At 34.9% G+C, this 17,904-nt stretch overlaps 1 pseudogene; it reads right to left on the bottom strand.

Annotated features, from left to right (window-relative positions):
- Window positions 1-16,886: 16,886 nt before the first annotated feature.
- Window positions 16,887-17,660, bottom strand: LOC128598345 (kelch-like protein 15; annotated as a pseudogene).
- Between the last annotated feature and the right edge of the window lie 244 nt (window positions 17,661-17,904).

Raw genomic sequence — 17,904 nt, 5'->3', positions numbered from 1 at the left:
TATTCTCCACCTTCTTTGCCTAGCTGACTTCAGCTCTCTTTTAAGACTCAGCTCATGCATAACTACCTCCAGGACGCTTTGCGGGAACCCTGCACAGGTTGGACGTTTTTCCATCTTGCACTTCTTTCACAGTAATCTTCCTTGATCTCCTATCTGCCTACTTATTTTCTGTTCCTCCCATTATACTGAGAACAAACTCAAGACAGGGATTGTGGGTGTATGTGGATTTGTGAATCATTTTATCTCTTATACTGTACTGTTAGCACCTAGTACAATGTCTGAAACATAGAAAACATTTACAAAACAGGTTCTTGAATAAGTGACTGACACCGGCCATCTGAGTGACTTTTTAGACCATCATCTGTTTATGTCCAGCAATTATAGTAGTTAGACCTCTGTTCTCAGGTTCCTCATCCACAGACTCAACCAACATCAGATCAAAAATACATTATTTGTGATACACAGAACACATAGATACAGAGGGTCCAATTTTCATACCTGGAAATTTCACAGGCTGACTATGGGACAAATGTATCCATGATCTTGGTACTCAGAGGTCAGAGATATGTGTGTCCTGGAATAAATCCCCTGTACAGGGATACTGAAGGATGCCTGTATATGAAAAGCCAGTCAATATTTACTTTCTATTTTCAATGTCTGGCTCTCAAAAAGTGCTCAATAAATATTTTAAAATAAGTATGCAATTTTTAATTAATTATAGATTGAATTGTATATTAAATCTTTCTTTTAAAATGTGTACTTTTATGTCAGACATATTTCTCAGCCTATAAGATTTTCTAAGCCAATCAAGATCCTAGCTATTTTAAAATATCTTTTGAGTCATTAAAGATAAAGGTGATTATTTTATTATAATTTTTTAGGGGATCCATTTTGACCATATATGGTAGTTCTTCTACTCCAACTAAGCCCAATGAGTTATTTTCTACAGATTTATAATCATTGAAATCTCACAGAGTACCAAAAAGCAACTTGAGCATTTTATACCACAAGAGTTAAGAGTTCATAAAACAACAAACATAAAAGCCATCAATAAATCCTAAAAATGAGTCCCTTGGAAGTCTTTCACAAAAGCTCTGAAGAATATGTCCAGGTAAATGCAGATAGAGTTTTTATAAAGTTCTAGAGTCTCCAAACTTTCTTGGGTGTGAATTAAGCCTCAATGGATTTAGTTCATACGTTAAATAAGATGACCAAAGATATTTGTTTGTACATTTTTGTGATCTTGGGGTTGGTTTTATAAGTATTTATCTTGGAGGGTAGAGTGAAATAAACTATTAACTCTGGAATCACTAAGGACTTGAGCAGTGAATATAGTTTTGGCATTATGTCTCAATAATATGTGAAGATTTGACTGATAAAAGTATCTTTACATTCAATATTCTTTCAGAGTTGTTAAGAAAACTCTATGCTACCACTGTAACAGAATCAGTCATCCTGTATCCCCAGAAAAATGAATCTCATTAAAAAATATAGAAATACAGCACAGGATACCTCCATTGAACCTCATGTTATGACTTCAGTTCATTTTGAGATGTTGCTTCCATCTTCCATTTACTGACTGAAGATTGATGTTTAGTTTGGGCCATGGATGTCTGGGACATTAGAAATTGTTGAGGATATCAGTAGGTCACAATGAACACAAAGCTAATAGAGAATACATGTAGGTGTATTATTAAATACAATGGTATTTAATAATAATCTTGTAAGCACAATAAGTTCTCCAGAAGTTGGAAAGCTAACCATATTCTATGAACAAAAGACATATTCCATGGCCAAGAGAAGTTGGATGTCCATTGGCTCTGGAAGGACTCTACACTCCTAAGTCACCACATTGGTACCTGTTATATCATCACCAGCCTGGAAATGAGCCCCAAGGCCTAGATGCCACCTCCAGAGGGGTTCTGAACTATTAGAACTATCAGAAGGTGTAAAGAGCTAACAATTCAATCTCAGGATATGAGAAGAGGAACTGTACACAGCAAAGAATGGGTTGGTTCATCTCTAAAGTTCAAGAACTTCCACATTTGGGTAGAAAGCATTAGATAGATTGAACATTCTGTGACTTCAGCAAATAACTTACTCTCTGTGACTCAAAAGCAAAGTGGGACTCACCAGTAATGTGTCTCCTGGGGCCTGATTAAATAAAGAACACAGTGGTAGCCCTCATTGTTATTATATACTTTTATATGCATTTCTTGAAACACTTTGGTAATTCTCAAAGTCGCTTGAATAAGGAGTACATATTATCATCATCATCTTCTTCTTTTTTTTTTTTTTTGAGACAGAGTGTTATTTTGTTGCCCCTTGGTAGAGTGCTGTGGCCTCAGCTCACAGCAACCTCCAACTCTTGGGCTTAGGTGATTCTCTTGCCTCAGCCTCCCGAGTAGCTGCATATTATCTTCTTAATAAGTATTATAGATATTATAGATTGTTGAGTAATCACTTCCATTAAATTTCTTCTTCTGTTTTTTTTTTTTTTTTGAGATCGGATCTTTCTATATTGTTGAGGTTGGTCTCATATTCCTGGGCTCAAGCAATTCTACCTCAGCCTCCTTGGTAGCTGGGATTACAGGTGTGAGCCACCATACCTGGCTCCATTAAATTTCTTAAAAGCTTTTGTAATCTAGTACAGATATTAGTTTGTTGCACAAGTAAATAGATGAGTGGTCAAAATAGCTATAGAAGGAACATCATATTTACTTTTATGCAGAATAAAATAGACATGATAATATAAAAAGATGCAAAATAAAAATCCACTTATTCACTTAAAGCTATTTATTGGAATCTGTCTATGTGCCAAGGGCTGTTGTTAATATCCATAGAGCAGAGAGGGTTTTCCCTTTATGAGTTTGTAGACTGTGGAGAAAGATCAGACACATTGCTGATACACATTCACTAATACAAAATTTATAATAACATTATCGTTTATTTGTTTTTTGTCACAAACCTCTTTCTGCAATATGACTAAAGTCAATAATGCAACAAGCCGTAATATTTTTTTGTGCATTTACTGTTTAAAACAATTCTAACAGAGGTGATGACTATAATTTTTAAAGAATGATTATGGCAAATTTGGTAACACATAACCACAGCAAAGAGTCTGAATCATATTCTATAATCAGACAAAATACATGATTTTTTTGTTTTGTTTAAAAGCCTTAGACAACTCACATTTCTTCAGTTTCATTTTTCTTATTTATAAAATGTACTGTGCCACCATTTGTCTTTTTTACTGAGACACATGGAATTAAAGAGATATATAAGGTAAAGGAAGAGAGATAACTTCCTTGTAAGGTAGATATTATTAACATATAAGGAAATGTAGATTTAAGAATATTATGTAACTGTGAAATGTTGTAGAAGGGAGTGGCTTAGTTGTGCCAAGCTTCATCAACTATGATTAGCATTTTTACCTTAGTGATGTACAAGAAAGGTAATTATTGAATGTGTTATTTGGCTCTTTTTACTATTTTATACAGCACCACCATTGGCTACAATGTCTCTGGCTGCAGTGTACATATCAATGATTCTTCATTACAATTCCCGGGGAAGGTTGTTTGAAATACAGACTTTGGGATGCCCTTCTCCTTTACCAATCCACTATATCTGTGTGGGACTCAGGAATCTGCATTTTTAACAGCTAATTTCTAGATGATCACATTGCAGATTCATGGAAAACATTTTGAGAAAACCCATGTCCTTCAATGAATGATGTTTACAAAGAAGCAAAGCATCATTCAGTGTTTTTGAAACTCAGCATATTATCCGTGTCTCAGTCCAATTAAAATATCCCTTAAATATGTTACATCAAGCTTAAATGACCTAAAAGTTCAGTTTGGTACAATTTATCCTTAGTTGGAAGAATGTGAACCCAGTCCCCCAAAAGACTTAAAAGTGTATGCGAATGTAGATGGTTTCTGTGATAGAAGAAAGCAGTGAAATATCACTGAACAAATTATTATATAGTTTTATTAATTTTTCAGCTGGGTTTGTTTAAAATCCTTAAGATAAATCTATTATATTAATTTAATAGAACAAAAACAAACAGTGATATATTTGGATTAGGCCCAAAAAAAGTCTGTCAATTTAATCCTATGAAAAAAGACAAAACAAAGAATTTTAAAGCCATGAGATAATCTTTCCATAAATCTTTGCATAATTCATTCTTTAGAAATCACAGGAGAAGGTGTTTTATTGATGCTTTTGTAAATCTTCTATTGTCTCCTTATTAAATTGACTTTAGCTTTGAATTGATCTGTTTAGCATACAGCCATTGAGTTTGTACCTGAAGGCATCTTATCGCCCTCTGTCTAATCCAGAACTAGTAATAAATCGATACACAGAAGTGATTCATGGCTTCCTTCAGGTTACTGAAACTCTTTGCAGTTCTTTTCAGTAAAAACATCAAAGGGCTAATGACTTTTTTCTTGACTGGTTTTTAATGCTATAATCACCAAATAGTTCTGATATTTTTGTAATGTATGAGAAGGATATTTAAGTTCAAAGGCAAAACAGGAGAACTGACCTGTAATTTGGATCAAGGCTTTGAATCTTTGAGGTGGAGTCTGTAGGGTCAAAAAAGTCAGACTTTTTTTTTTTAGAAAAGATAATTTAATACCATTTGCACTTTGTGGATTACAGCACAAGAGATGCACAATATGGCTATTTGGCTACAACACCCCAAGTTGCATTCCAGTTATTGGAGACTTTTCTGGAGGAAAACCTTCCATGTGTACCATAACATCTGAATTCTAATAGACATGAGGTTAGCAAGAAACTGAAGGCCTGGTAATCTTTTTTCTAATGATAGGTCTTTACTGTAGTTCGATTACCATTAGAAAAAATTTGACCACATTCTGTAGTTCTAGATATGCCGCTATTAATTTAAGTCAATTCTTATATTCCTAGATATTGATTCTGTACAAATACTGCTTTAGTTCAGGCTATTATGACAAAATACTGGGTAGCTTATAAACAACACAAATTAATTTCTCAGAGGTATGTAAGCTGGAAGTCTGAGATCAGGGTGCCGGTACGATCCTCTTCTGGTGAGGGCTGTCTTCAGGGTTGCTGAAGGCTTACTTCTTGTACCCTCACACAGGAGAAAGAAGGTGAGTGAGTTCCCTGGGGTCTCTCTTATAAGGAGACTAAATCTATTCATGAAAGCTCTACCCTCATATCCTAATGACCCCATATGGCCCCACCTCCTAATACCATCATATTGGTGGGTAGGATTTCAGCATATGAATATGAGGGGACACAAACATTCAGTTTCCTAATTCAACCAATGCCCTGTGTTGCTAATTTTCATGGAAATATTCAATAATTGAATAATGGACAATTTAAATGAGAGGACTCAACTTAAGAACAACTTGACTTAACTATTAACAATGTATTTTTATTGCATATTCAATTCCAAGCACATAAGGATTTTTTATAATCAAAGCATTAATCACCATGTTTATTCAATTATTTTATAGAGGTTAAGTGAGGTTGGTCCTAATACTTCTTTATTGCACAATCTAATAGTGGATTAAAACAATATACATGTCTACAACCATAATTTATTCTTTTACCTTTGGTTCCAGAGTATTTAACCTTTAGAATTGCTTTTCTTCATATACTCAATCTTTTGTTGTTTTTTCTTCTTTTTTCCTCTCTTCCTTCTCCTTCTTTTGCTAAAGTCTTTGAATTTTATTTTTCATTTTTTAATTTTTAATTATTGTAGGTGCATAACAGTTGTATATCTTTATAGGGTGCATGCGATTGTTTTTATACAGACATATAATGTGAATTAATTAAATCAAGGTATTTGGGGTTATCCATCACCTTAGGCATTTAGCATTTATTTGTGTTAGGAATATCCCAATTCTACTCTTATAGTTATTTTAAAGTATACCTTAAGTTACTTTTGATTATAGTCACTTTGTCTTCTATCAAATATTCATTCCATCTAACTGTGTTTTTGTATCCATTAACTATCCCCACTTTTTCCTCCAGCTCCCGCTACTCTTCCCAGCCTCTGATAACCTTCATTATACTCTTCTCAATCAATCATAAAATTGAATTTTTCCTTATTTTCTTTAAGATAAAATTAATCTTATTATTATTATTTTTTGGAGACAGAGTCTCATTATGTCACCCTCAGTAGAGTTCTGTGGTGTCACAGCTCAAAGCAGCCTCAAACTCTTGGGCTTAAGTGATTCTCTTGCCTCAGCCTCCCAAGTACCTGGGACTACAGGCACCCGCCACAACGCCCAGCTATTTTGTTGTTGTTGTTGCAGTTGTTTAGCTGGCCCATGGTGTATGCGGCTGGCACCGTAACCACTGTGGTACAGTCGCCAAGCCATAATCTTATTTTTATACTATTAGTTTTATTTTCATCTAACCAAGAGAGCAATACATTTTTCATGTTTATAGTTAAATGCCAAGACTAGTTATAAATTAGGTAGTGGATAGTGTAGCTTAGTGTAGCTTAGACAAATAGCAGTTCAGTCCCATCCCAGGGAGTGGAGCTGATTTGAAGGCAGTAGAGGATATTGGGAGGAACTGTGGGATGGAGGCAATTTATTTCCCAGTTGTGGTCCAGCCTTTACATACATTCGTTTACTTTGTAGGGGCACAATATCTTTAGACAACTCAAAGAGTTGGGTTGGATTGGCTCTTAGTTCCTTTCTACCTGGAAAATCATGGGATTCTATGGTTTCTTTAGATCCATGTAACTCTTTAATATCAATACATTCCCATAAATTTATCTTATTATTCCATTCATTTATGCTCCATCAAGCACTCCTATACATATGTGAAACTGCAGTGATTAAAAATGTTCTGCCTTACCAGCACCTTACTGCATTTGGGTAAGTTTTATCCCCCAGACTAGATGAGCGGCAGAATCTTTCATGAGTAGCTTAACGTGATTTGTGGAAGTCTCTACCAAATTCTTTCAAAATGCAATAGCAGTTGCTGTACTTTACTTATTTATTCCTATTTTCCCAAAGAAATGTGACCATACACTGAGGGCCCAGTGCAGAGCAATGATTCCATCTATGGTAAATTTCAGAAGATAAATCAAGGTGCTTCTCTCCTTTCTATATGCAGGGGACACTAGACTAGGAAGAAGGCATTAAACCAATCTCTTGGAGGAAGGCCAAACATTGTTTACAAGTTTATAGTAATATTATTCCTAAGTCTGTGTCACAAATTATTTATGACTACCCTTAAATCTTCCACATGTGTCATTCTTCATTGAACAGGAATAAGCAAATACCAGAATAACGGCTCCTTCATTATTTTTCCTCTAAGTTTCTTACTCCCCCTCAACCAGTTGTAATTGCTTGTCTTTATTCATGTTTTCAACACTTCCTACTTTAGTGTTTATAACAAATCTAATTAAAATGCTGTTTATCCCTCTTGCATTTCCTTAATAAGTGTTTTAAATTATTAGACCTAATACTACTCTTGCAGCATCTGATCACAACACATTTCCCAAAGCTGAGTCTCTTTTGTTGTTATCTTTGATTTTTAGTTTTTGAGACATTTTAAAAATTCCCACATAGCCGTGTTCTTAGTGAACATTGATTGAGTATATTTTTGAAATAAAATACATTTTATGGGTCTAATGTTTTGCATTCTAAGGCAGTGATACAGAAATGCACTGGTATAATTTGCTAAGAGTAAACACAGCCTGCTCATTCACCATTAATTTATAATATCCTATGTTCCTACATTTACTTCTTTCTTTTATTTTCATTATTTTTTTTTCATTTGCTTTGCTCAGATTCAGAGGATGTCATTTACAAGAATCCTCAAACTTAGGAAACTCTTGATTATTTATAGATTGACAAGTGAATGTTCAAAAGAGCTATGTATTTTCTTTATATCCTTTTTGGGATATGCTTTTACTCATATCTATGCTCATTTTTTACTGATGTTACAGAGTGATAGATGAAATAAGAGGATTGTCAGTTCCTAGGGGACCAAAGTAATGCCATTCATTCATATTCTCCACTGAGGTTTGAATAGCAGATATTTAATGATTTCCTATAATCCCCAGTAGAATATAAGCTCCATTGGGATGCAGAGCTCTGTATACAATGGGCCCACAGTTCTTGGCACATGCTGGTGTTCTCTCTTGCTCTCTGAATTAGACACACATCTATAAGTTCTTTTTTCATTTTTTAATTGATGTATAATTTTAGAGGAAGAATACAGATCTTAAATGTACAGTTTGATGAGTTTTAACCAATGCACACACTCATAACTCAAGCCCTATCAGGATAAAGAACATTTTTATTATCCCAGAAAGTTTCCTCATGTCTCTTCTCAGTCAAAACCTTCCCCTTGGGAAGCAACTACTCTTACAATTTTTTGGACTGTTGTGATTGGTTGGGCTGCATAATGCAGCAATGCTGGATAGCAAACCAGAATAAATTGGTTTTGACTGTTACAGAACTGTGTATAATACATACTTCATATGTGTACAGCATGTACTTTTGTATCTGGAAGCTTTTACTACCTTTTAAGGTTTATTGTTGGTGCTCACTCATCATGTAATGGGTAACATGATACATGTATTTTTCTTGATATTAATGGATAGTTAATATATCAAAATTTTAAATCGATTCTCTTATTGTTTATCATGGATATTGTTTCTGGTTTGGGGTATTATGAATTAAGCTGCTATGAACATTCTTGTACAAATCATTTGTTTATATGTCTGTGTATGTGTGTGTATGTATGTACCTGTTTTTATTTCTCTTAGGCAAATAACTAGTAGAATTTCTGAGTCTTAGAGGTAGGGATGGGGTTGAATTTATAGGAAAACTAGATTAATTTTCAGAATGGTTGCACCATTTTATACTCTTACTAGCAATGCATAAGAGTTCCAATTCCTCCAAATCCTTGCCAGCATTTAGCATCGTCAATCTTTTAGTTTTATTCTGGTAGGAACGTAAAATGGCACAACCACTTTGTAAAACAGTTTGGTAGCTCCTCAAAATATTAAACATAGAGTTACCACATTACCCAACCATTCTATTTTTAGGTATACCCAAGAAAAATGAAAACGTATGTCTGTTCAGAAAATTGCACATGTATATTCATAGCAGCATTATTCATAATAACTCAAAAGTGAAAACAACCTAAACATCTATCAATTAATCAATGGATAAATACAATGTGATATATCCCTACAATGGAATATTGTTCAGCAAGAAAGAGAAATGAAATATTATACATGTTATGACTTGTATAAACCTTGGAAAATATTATGCTTAGTATTAACCTGTAAAAAGAATTAAAGAAGCCAGTCACAAAGACTAAATGTTATGTGATTCCATTTATATAAAACATCCAGAACAGGAAACATGGAAACAGAAAGTAGATTTATGGTTGTCTAGAGCTTGGGGCAATATGAGATATGGAGAATGACCAGTAATGGGTATGACATTTCTCTTCAGGGGACAACACATTCTAAAATTGAAAGCGATGCTGGTTATACAACCCTGTGAAGATACTATAAAACATTAAATTGTATACTTTTTATGGGCCAATTGTGTAGTATCTGAGTTATATCTCAATAACACTCTTGTAAAAATAAGACCCTTATGCTGAGGGAGTAATAAGTGCAAAAGTCCTGAGACAGGAACATGTATAGTATGACTGAGAAAAAACTTGAGTAGAGTAAACACAGCAGAGAGAATAGTGGGGGATAAGGTTTGAGAATTAGGCATGGGCCAGGTTATATAGGGTCATGTAGCCTATGAAGAGTTCACATTTTATTATGAATGTTCTAGGAAGTCATTGTAGGGTTCTAGAAAGAAAAGTAGAATTATCTGAAGGTTATTTTATAAAAATCTCTCTGCTGCCATGTGGGGTGGGAGCTAGAGAAGGGAAACAGGCAGAGCAATTAGGGGGAGTCCAGATGGCAGGAGTCCAGATGGGGCCAGGATGAAGTGGTTGGGGTTGTGAGAAGAGGTTGGTCTTGGGATGGATTCTGAAGTCAGAACTGAGAACTGTGTGAAGGAGTGGATGTTTAATGTGAAGGAAAGGTGAGTGTTAAGGAGAACCACGTGTACATGGTGTGTGTGCATACACACAGAGCCTCTGTATGTATTTGTGTATGTAGTCCACTTCATAATAAAGAAAAAGCTGACTTCATTATCTTAATTTGTTGTAAAGGGATAACATTTTATTTAAAAGAAAAAGCAGAATAGTTTCATTGTTGCTTCTACAATTTTATAGCTTATATGTAGGATGTACATATTCAAATCAACTTGGTTAATGTTCTTAATATTGTTGATTTTAGCAATAAACTACTCATAAAGTTCAACAAGATAGTGTTTCACATACACAGTAATGATTTCAGAGAAAGTACTCTGTGAAATCACGTAGTTTCTTTTGACAATCTCATGTTTTAGTGCCATATTGAATGTAAATGATCATATTTGTTTTATTTTATTTTTACTTAGTCTTTAGATAAATTTTTAGGTTTGAGGGACATTTGAATATTTGAAATATTGAATATTTTCTGTATCCATTTTTCCCATTTTACTTTTTTTTTTTTTTACTTATTGTTTATATATTTAAGTAGATTCTGCAAATTTGAGTCCTATATAAATTAAGCTTTCATTCTCTTCATGTAATCATTTCATTGTTGGTCTTTTTGCAGCAATGGATTTATTTCATGAAGAGCAATTTTTAACTTACAATTTGTATTTGGAAAACTGTCAACAGTATTTAGGTTTTATAATTTAAGTGACTACTTCAGTGCAGCATATTGCACCTTGTCTACTTGTCTATATGGTTGTGAAGTCAGGAGAAGACAAATAGTTAGCTGGCCATAAAATTCATCGAGTGTAGGTCTGACTGCAAAACCCCCAGTGAGCTATAAGCCAGTTCATCTGTATTTTCCTTAAGTGGGACATCCTGAATTGCATCATTATGCTATTGTTGAGTGGTGACCTACAATAAAGGTGCCTGTGATTACTGCCTAAGACTGTTACCAATGTAAATCGAGGTCTTGAATTTTCAAAATAAATTAGTCATTCTGAGGTTTCTTTAATGTTTGATTTACATGCATTTCAGAGAGCTCCCCTCTCTCTGTTTAACAGATCCTGAGCTTTAACTTTCTGGTGCCCTATGGCCCCCAGCAAGTAGTCAGGGAGTCCTTCCTGTCCGGCCTCTTCCTGGTCTTAATGATATGAGTTTCCTAATTTCAGAAGTGGGTGATATTATTGACTACAATTCTCATCCACAAGAGACTTTGGAAATCCAATCACCTGGCCCTTTCCCATTCCCCATAGCAACAGTATAACCTTTGCCATCAATCACATGACATAGTGGACTTTAATTCTGCCTGCCAGCAAGTCTCCAAGGGCTTCTTTCTCCAGTTTTGTTTTTATTTCTACATAGGAAGCCCTGGTCAAGAATGAGGAGAGTGTGGTGGTAGGCTATGATTCTTAGGGTACTGAAGCAAAAGCTGCAGGTGCTCCTGTCTTGTTTAGAGATAAACCAGGTTGGAGCCAGTACCTGTCACCTACAAAGAGTTCCAACTGGAGGTCAGTGTCAGCAGGCTGAATCGATCCAGGAAGGCAGATGCTGGGATTTGGAGGTGAATACTAAATGAAAGAAGAGACGATGTATAAGGACAAAGGAGGCAGTTCTCTCTCCTATACCAAGAAACCATTGTGCCATGCTTCCTGCAAGTCACTGGGGACTGCAGATCAGCCATCAGAAATGCAAGCGAAGTGGTGACAAGCTGTCTCTGTAAAGGCTCAGCAATGTGAGCAGCACTTATTGTTGCTTTTTTGTTGTTATATCCAACCTGATTTTTCCAATAATAGAGATGCGCTACATTTTCTTAATTGCATCCTACAGTAACTAAGAGTCTACCTATCACTGAAATTAGCAGCCCATGGTGAAAACTGGTCCTAGTTTACTTTAGTGAAAAATAGTTCTCAATGATCCATGTAGGGTTCTAATCCTGCCCAAACTTCAGGTCTTCTCTTCTCTCACAACTTGTAGTCATTAAGTTATATGCTCATATATTTTTACTATTGTGAAGTTAAATCTATTTGTGGGATTAATAATACATTAAATGTATTTAATATGTTAAATTAAATAAACCCGGTACACACATATACTACAAATATCCATCAAATTAGTGTGAATGTTAAAGGTAGTTGTGTATTTTCTTAGCAACTCTATCAATAATAAACTATGAATAGGAGAGCTCGCTTTGTTAAGGTTTCTCAATTTTTAACCTTATGTGACATGTATGAATTACTCTGTCTAGTCATATATGCTTTTATGCATGCAGGATTAGCGGTGGTAATAGAGATAAGTCATATACTTAGTATTATTATAATTTGTTTTTACCACCACATTAGTTGATGGAATAGGAAACTGGGCTGTGAAATCCCAGGATTTTAGTTGATATAACTGAAAGTTGACCATCTTCTTGGCCAGTGTCTCTAGAATGCCTGACTCACAGTTTTTATGGGAAACCCCATTATCGTTGGATTCTTGTTTCCTCATAATACTTCAAAGGAATGCAAATGGGATAAAAATTAGTTAAAAATAACCAGGTAATGAGACACTGAAGATTTTTGCCATTGTAGTGAGAGGGAGGAACTTAGGGCAACACTGATGATTCAAACAGTGCAGAGTGTTCATCTGTCTTTTGAGAAGTTATAAGCAGTGTTTTTGGTCCTCACAAACCCATGCCAATCTGGTGTGTTAAATGAAAAGGAGGCCTACTTATTGGGTGTGATAAACCAGCAAGAAGTGGCTCTGCCTCTTCCTATTTTCACAGCCCTGGTAGGATGCTACTACAATCCATTCTTTTCCTCTCCATGGCGATGTGTTTCAGTGCATAGATAACAGTAGTGGCTTTTTCAGAGTTGTAACTCACTGCCTGACTCTTTTTCATGTGAGTCAGAGGACGAGAGTTAAGTATTTGTGTAGAAGCAGCCCTAGTCTATGACCAGGACATATAACCAGGATTTATAGGGGAAAACATAATTATATAGCTGCATTATTCAAAGTAATAGGATGTAAATATTTCATAAATCATTGTTTATATTGGTTAGATGATATATTGAGATAATATTTCAGATACATTGGACTACATAAAGTATATTCTTACCATTAATTTTACCTGGCTTTTTGTAACAGAAGCTAAAATTTCAGATTTTTATATAGAATATCCTAATTTCTAAACACTGTCAACTAAATAAAAAATGTTTAGTTGTTCTGTGGACTAGATTCATTCCATAGATAGTCCACAAACTTTGACTTGAAATTTTAATAATGTTCCCCATTCAGCAGTTATCTATCCTTTATGTTACATTGGGAGAGAGTGAGAGAGAGAGAATGTGTGTGTGCACGTGCATAACTGTGTACCAGGGATGGGGGTGAGAAAGCAGAATCACAGGCTCTGCGATGTTCACCTGTAATTGGCTTCCCTGTTTCTAAAGCCCCATCACTTGAGAGGGAGTCAAGTAATTGTTGACTCCCCTCATCCCTCTATGTTTAAAACATAAACATATTCCAGCTGTTTAACTTTCATTTGTGATACATTCTAAGTCAAAGACACAAAAATATAATGGTGAAAATCACATACCCTGGAGCCAAACACCCTGTAATAAACCCAGAAAAGTTATTTATCTTAACCCTATTATTTCCTCATCTACTAAAGGGCATATTAATTATATCTGACATGCAAGGTTCTTTTTTTGCTTGTTTGTTATGGAGACAGAGTCTCATTCTGTTGTCCAGGCTGTAGTGCCGTGGCATCAGTCTAGCTCACAGCAAACTCAAACTCTTGGATTCAAGTGATACTGTTGTCTCAGGCTCCTGAGTAAATGGGACTACAGGCACCAGCTACAATGTCCTACAAAAAAAGTTTTTTTCTATTTTTAGTAGTGACAGAGTCTCACTCTTACTCAGGCTGGTCAGCTCCTGAGCTTAAGGTATTCTTCAGCCTTGGCCTCTCAGAGTGTTAGCATTATAGGTGTGAACCACCCAGCCCAGACTACTGATGTGTAGGGTCCAGTGTGGAAGAAGAAATATATGGTATTTAGTGTTAGTTTAATACATATCTTTATCATTTGGTCTTTACATGTTTCTATTTTCTAAGGGGAGGAAAGATGACAATGTTTCTTACAGGAAAATTTTTATACCTAAATTAATAATCCTTTCACTAACCTTCCTAATGTAGTCACCAAATACACACACATTAAGAATAATATGATTACCATTATTGCCTCTTACCGTATCCAGAGTTCACAAATCTAAAACCGTTAAAGTTGGTAAAACTTGGTGTTCATGCATTTATATTTATTGATATAACATAAAATTCACCATTTTATGTATACAGTTAAGTCATCTTTACTATATTCACTGTGTTGTGCAACCTTCACCACTACAAGGTCATCCCTAAAGTTGCCATACATAGGGAAAATGGAAAATTATAAGCTAAATGTACCCATTTTTTTTTTACAAAATATTCATTACAAAATTTTATAAAGAGGTGGCCAACATGTAGATAATATTTTATAAATATTTTATAAAGTTTTGAAATGAATATTTTGTAAATGAAAATAGATTTAGCTACAATTTCTCATTTTCCCTATGTATGGTGACTTTAGGAGTGACTTTTAGGATACCCTTTGTTTAATTTTAGAATAGTTTTATCATTCCCAAAGAAATTCTTATAACTTCATACTTATTAGTTGTCAGTCTCAATTCTGCCCATCACCCCGTACCTCCCCAGCAAGTGGGGGTAACCCCCTTGCCGCATCCTCTGGCAACCACCATTCTACTCTCTGTGCCTCTGCATTAGCTTATTCTGGATATTTCATATATATGGAATCTTAGAATATGCAGCATCTTGTATCTGCCTTTCTCTCATTTAGCATAATTTGCCAAGGTTTATCTATGTTTTAACATGTGATAGTATTTCTTTTTGTGGTTGAACAATATTCAATTGATGGATATGCCACATAAGTTTATCCATTTATCAGTTGATGAACATTTGGGTTCTTTCCACTTTTTGTCTATTATAAATAATGCAGGTATGGACATTAATGTACAAGTGTTTATATAAACATATGTTTTCCATATGTACCTAAGATTGAAATTTCTGATTCAATTTTATGGTAATTTTCTTTAATATTTGAGAAACTGCCAAACAATTTTTCATGGTGACTGTACCATTTCACATTCTCACCAGCAACATATGAGAATTTCAATTTCTCTTCAATACTTATTTTCCTTTTTTTAAAAAATTATAGCTTACTTAATAAATGTTACATGGTATCTCATTGTGGTTTTGATTTGCATTTCTCCCTTAACTAATCACGTTGAGAATCTTTTCATGGGCTTATTGGTCACTTGTCTATCTTCACTGAGAAAATTTCTCTTCAAATTATTTGACCATTATTAAGTCAAATTATATGTCTTTCTATAGTTTTGTTGTAAGTACCCTTCACATGTTCTATCAAACCCTAATAAGATACATAATTCACAAATATTTTTTCTCTTTTGATTATTTGTTATTTTTACTTTCTTGGTATGTCTTTTGACATACAGAAGTTTTAAATTTTGATAAAGTTCATTTTATTTACTTATTCTTATAAAATTATTGGTTTGCTTTGGTTTTATATCTAAGAAACTATTGCTTAGTTTGTAGTATTGTTTCCTTTCAAGAGTTTTATAGTTTTAGCTCTTACATCTCCGTCTTTACTCTTTTTTGAGTTGATTTTTGTATGTTGTTTGAAGTAAGGATCCATCTTCATTCTTTTGCATGTGGATATGTAGTTGTTACAGTGATAAATTTTTGAGAAAGAGTAAATCCTTATTAATTTGAAAAGCCTGAGTAATTTAGGATGGATTCTGTCTTACTAGTTATGCCTTATCTTATAATTGAAGCATTGAAAGTGATAGATTAAAAATAGTTTTTCAAACATTCTTTTAATTAAATAAAAAAACTGAAAGACAGGAACATATAAATAAAAAATAAAAATTACTTCCAATCCTACAACTTGGCATTAGCCATATTAAATATTTTAATCATTTTAAATATTTAATTTATGTATTTTCTGTCTTCTCTTTATGTATTTATATCATAATGTGCATACTACTTTATAAGTATTTAAAAATTGATATAATACGAGCGTTTTATTTGTGGCAATATATTTAAAAAATTTTTTTTTGTAGATAGAAGATTTATAGTTTACTTGTTTAGAAATATCAAAGCAATGTTTCTAGACATAGAACGTGTGTTTTCATGGTCAAATTTAGTTAGTATTCACAGTGAAACAGGGAAAAATAGGTGAGAGTAGGGATGACAATCACACTAGGGCCTGGTTTTCAAGAGTTATTTTAGGTGTCTTTACTACATTTCAGAGGAATAAGAAACTGTGTCAATGTATATTATGCAAAACTTTTCTCAGTGCCAATTTCAGCGTCTATTACTTAATTCTGAAGTAATTTTACAGAGCTACCCTGACCCCAGTTCATATTTAATTTGTGAAAAGAAAAGGTAAAGCAAACTTGTAATATTTTACATCAAATACTTAAACTTCAACTTTTAAAGTCCTTTTTTTTTGGCTGGGGCCAGGTTTAAACCCACCACCTCCTCCGGTGTATGGGTCAGGCACCCTAATCCTTGACCCACAGGCACCACCCAACTTCTAAAGTACTTTTAAAATGAAAGGATTCTATTTCCTACCTGGTTCACTTTTCAATCACAAAAATGTATTTTTAAAAACTTAATTGCATAACAAATCAGGCTTCTTCATGTAAACTAATCTTATAAACTATTCATTCCTTTTAGTGGCTCCTAAGTCTGGGGATCTTATCTATAAAGACATACAACTTGAACAATCTTTACTAAATGATGAGTCCTGTCTATGGCTTTCAAATGCACTAACCTTCTCAAAAACACAAGATGGGGTCATCAAACAAAACCTGATATTCTGAACGATGGTATCCTATGTCTCCGGCATCTTCTATCGTGCTGCAGCCCAGACTGCATAGCCTCGTTCAGCTCTGTCTCTGTGAACCTGCTCAGATGATCATTATCCAAATAAGACCTGAGCTTTTCAAAGCTCAGATAGGACAGGAAGTCATGCCTGGACATGAGTGGCACAAAGTTGTCTAACACAAAAGCGTCTAACTTCTCCCTGACTCCCTCGATGTTTACACCAAAATCATCTAAGAGTCTCAATTTCTCCACAGTTTTCTAAGCAGATTTTTGCTAATAGAAAAGAGCAGCAGAACTTCACCACTTTTATAAGTTGAACATACATAGCAGCCTGAAGAATCTCTCGAACAGTATTCATACTCAGTTCCATAGTTCCATAGTACATAAATTGAAGGACGTGGCTGAAACCAGTAGCAGTTAGAGCTTTTAAATGAATTTTGTCCTGATCTCGTTCTCTCGAGTCTGCAGTAAACATAATTCTTAAGTAATCACTCTGGGTGGCCAAGAGTGCTTTATGGGCCTGGAGCTGATGATCTTCAATAACCAGAGTGACATCAAGAAGCAATCCCTCCTCACACAGTGCTCTGAACCCAGCTGAGACACTGGTGTCACAGATGGAGGAACAGAATCCTTCCACGTCCCCTGCCATGAATCACCTGCAATTGTGTATGGCAAAAAAATGGCTGATTGTGCTTCTTCCTCTCTCTCTCTCTCCTCTCTCTTGTCCAGCCTCTAGTGAATGGCAGTCTACATCAGGAATAAGTGGGCGGGTGGGCCGTCGGGCGTCAGGACAGCACTTGGCAGGCTTCTCGAACATCTACAAGGGGCCGTGGCAGGGGCGCTCTGGCCGGGCACCAGTCTGCGCGTCTCCTGCCCCCAGGGTACCAGCTCTT

This window comes from Nycticebus coucang, chromosome 11 (genome assembly GCF_027406575.1).
Source record: "Nycticebus coucang isolate mNycCou1 chromosome 11, mNycCou1.pri, whole genome shotgun sequence".
Lineage (NCBI taxonomy): Eukaryota > Metazoa > Chordata > Mammalia > Primates > Lorisidae > Nycticebus > Nycticebus coucang.
The sequence above is the reverse complement of the archived record's forward strand: the minus strand, read 5'-3'. Positions and strand labels throughout refer to the sequence as shown.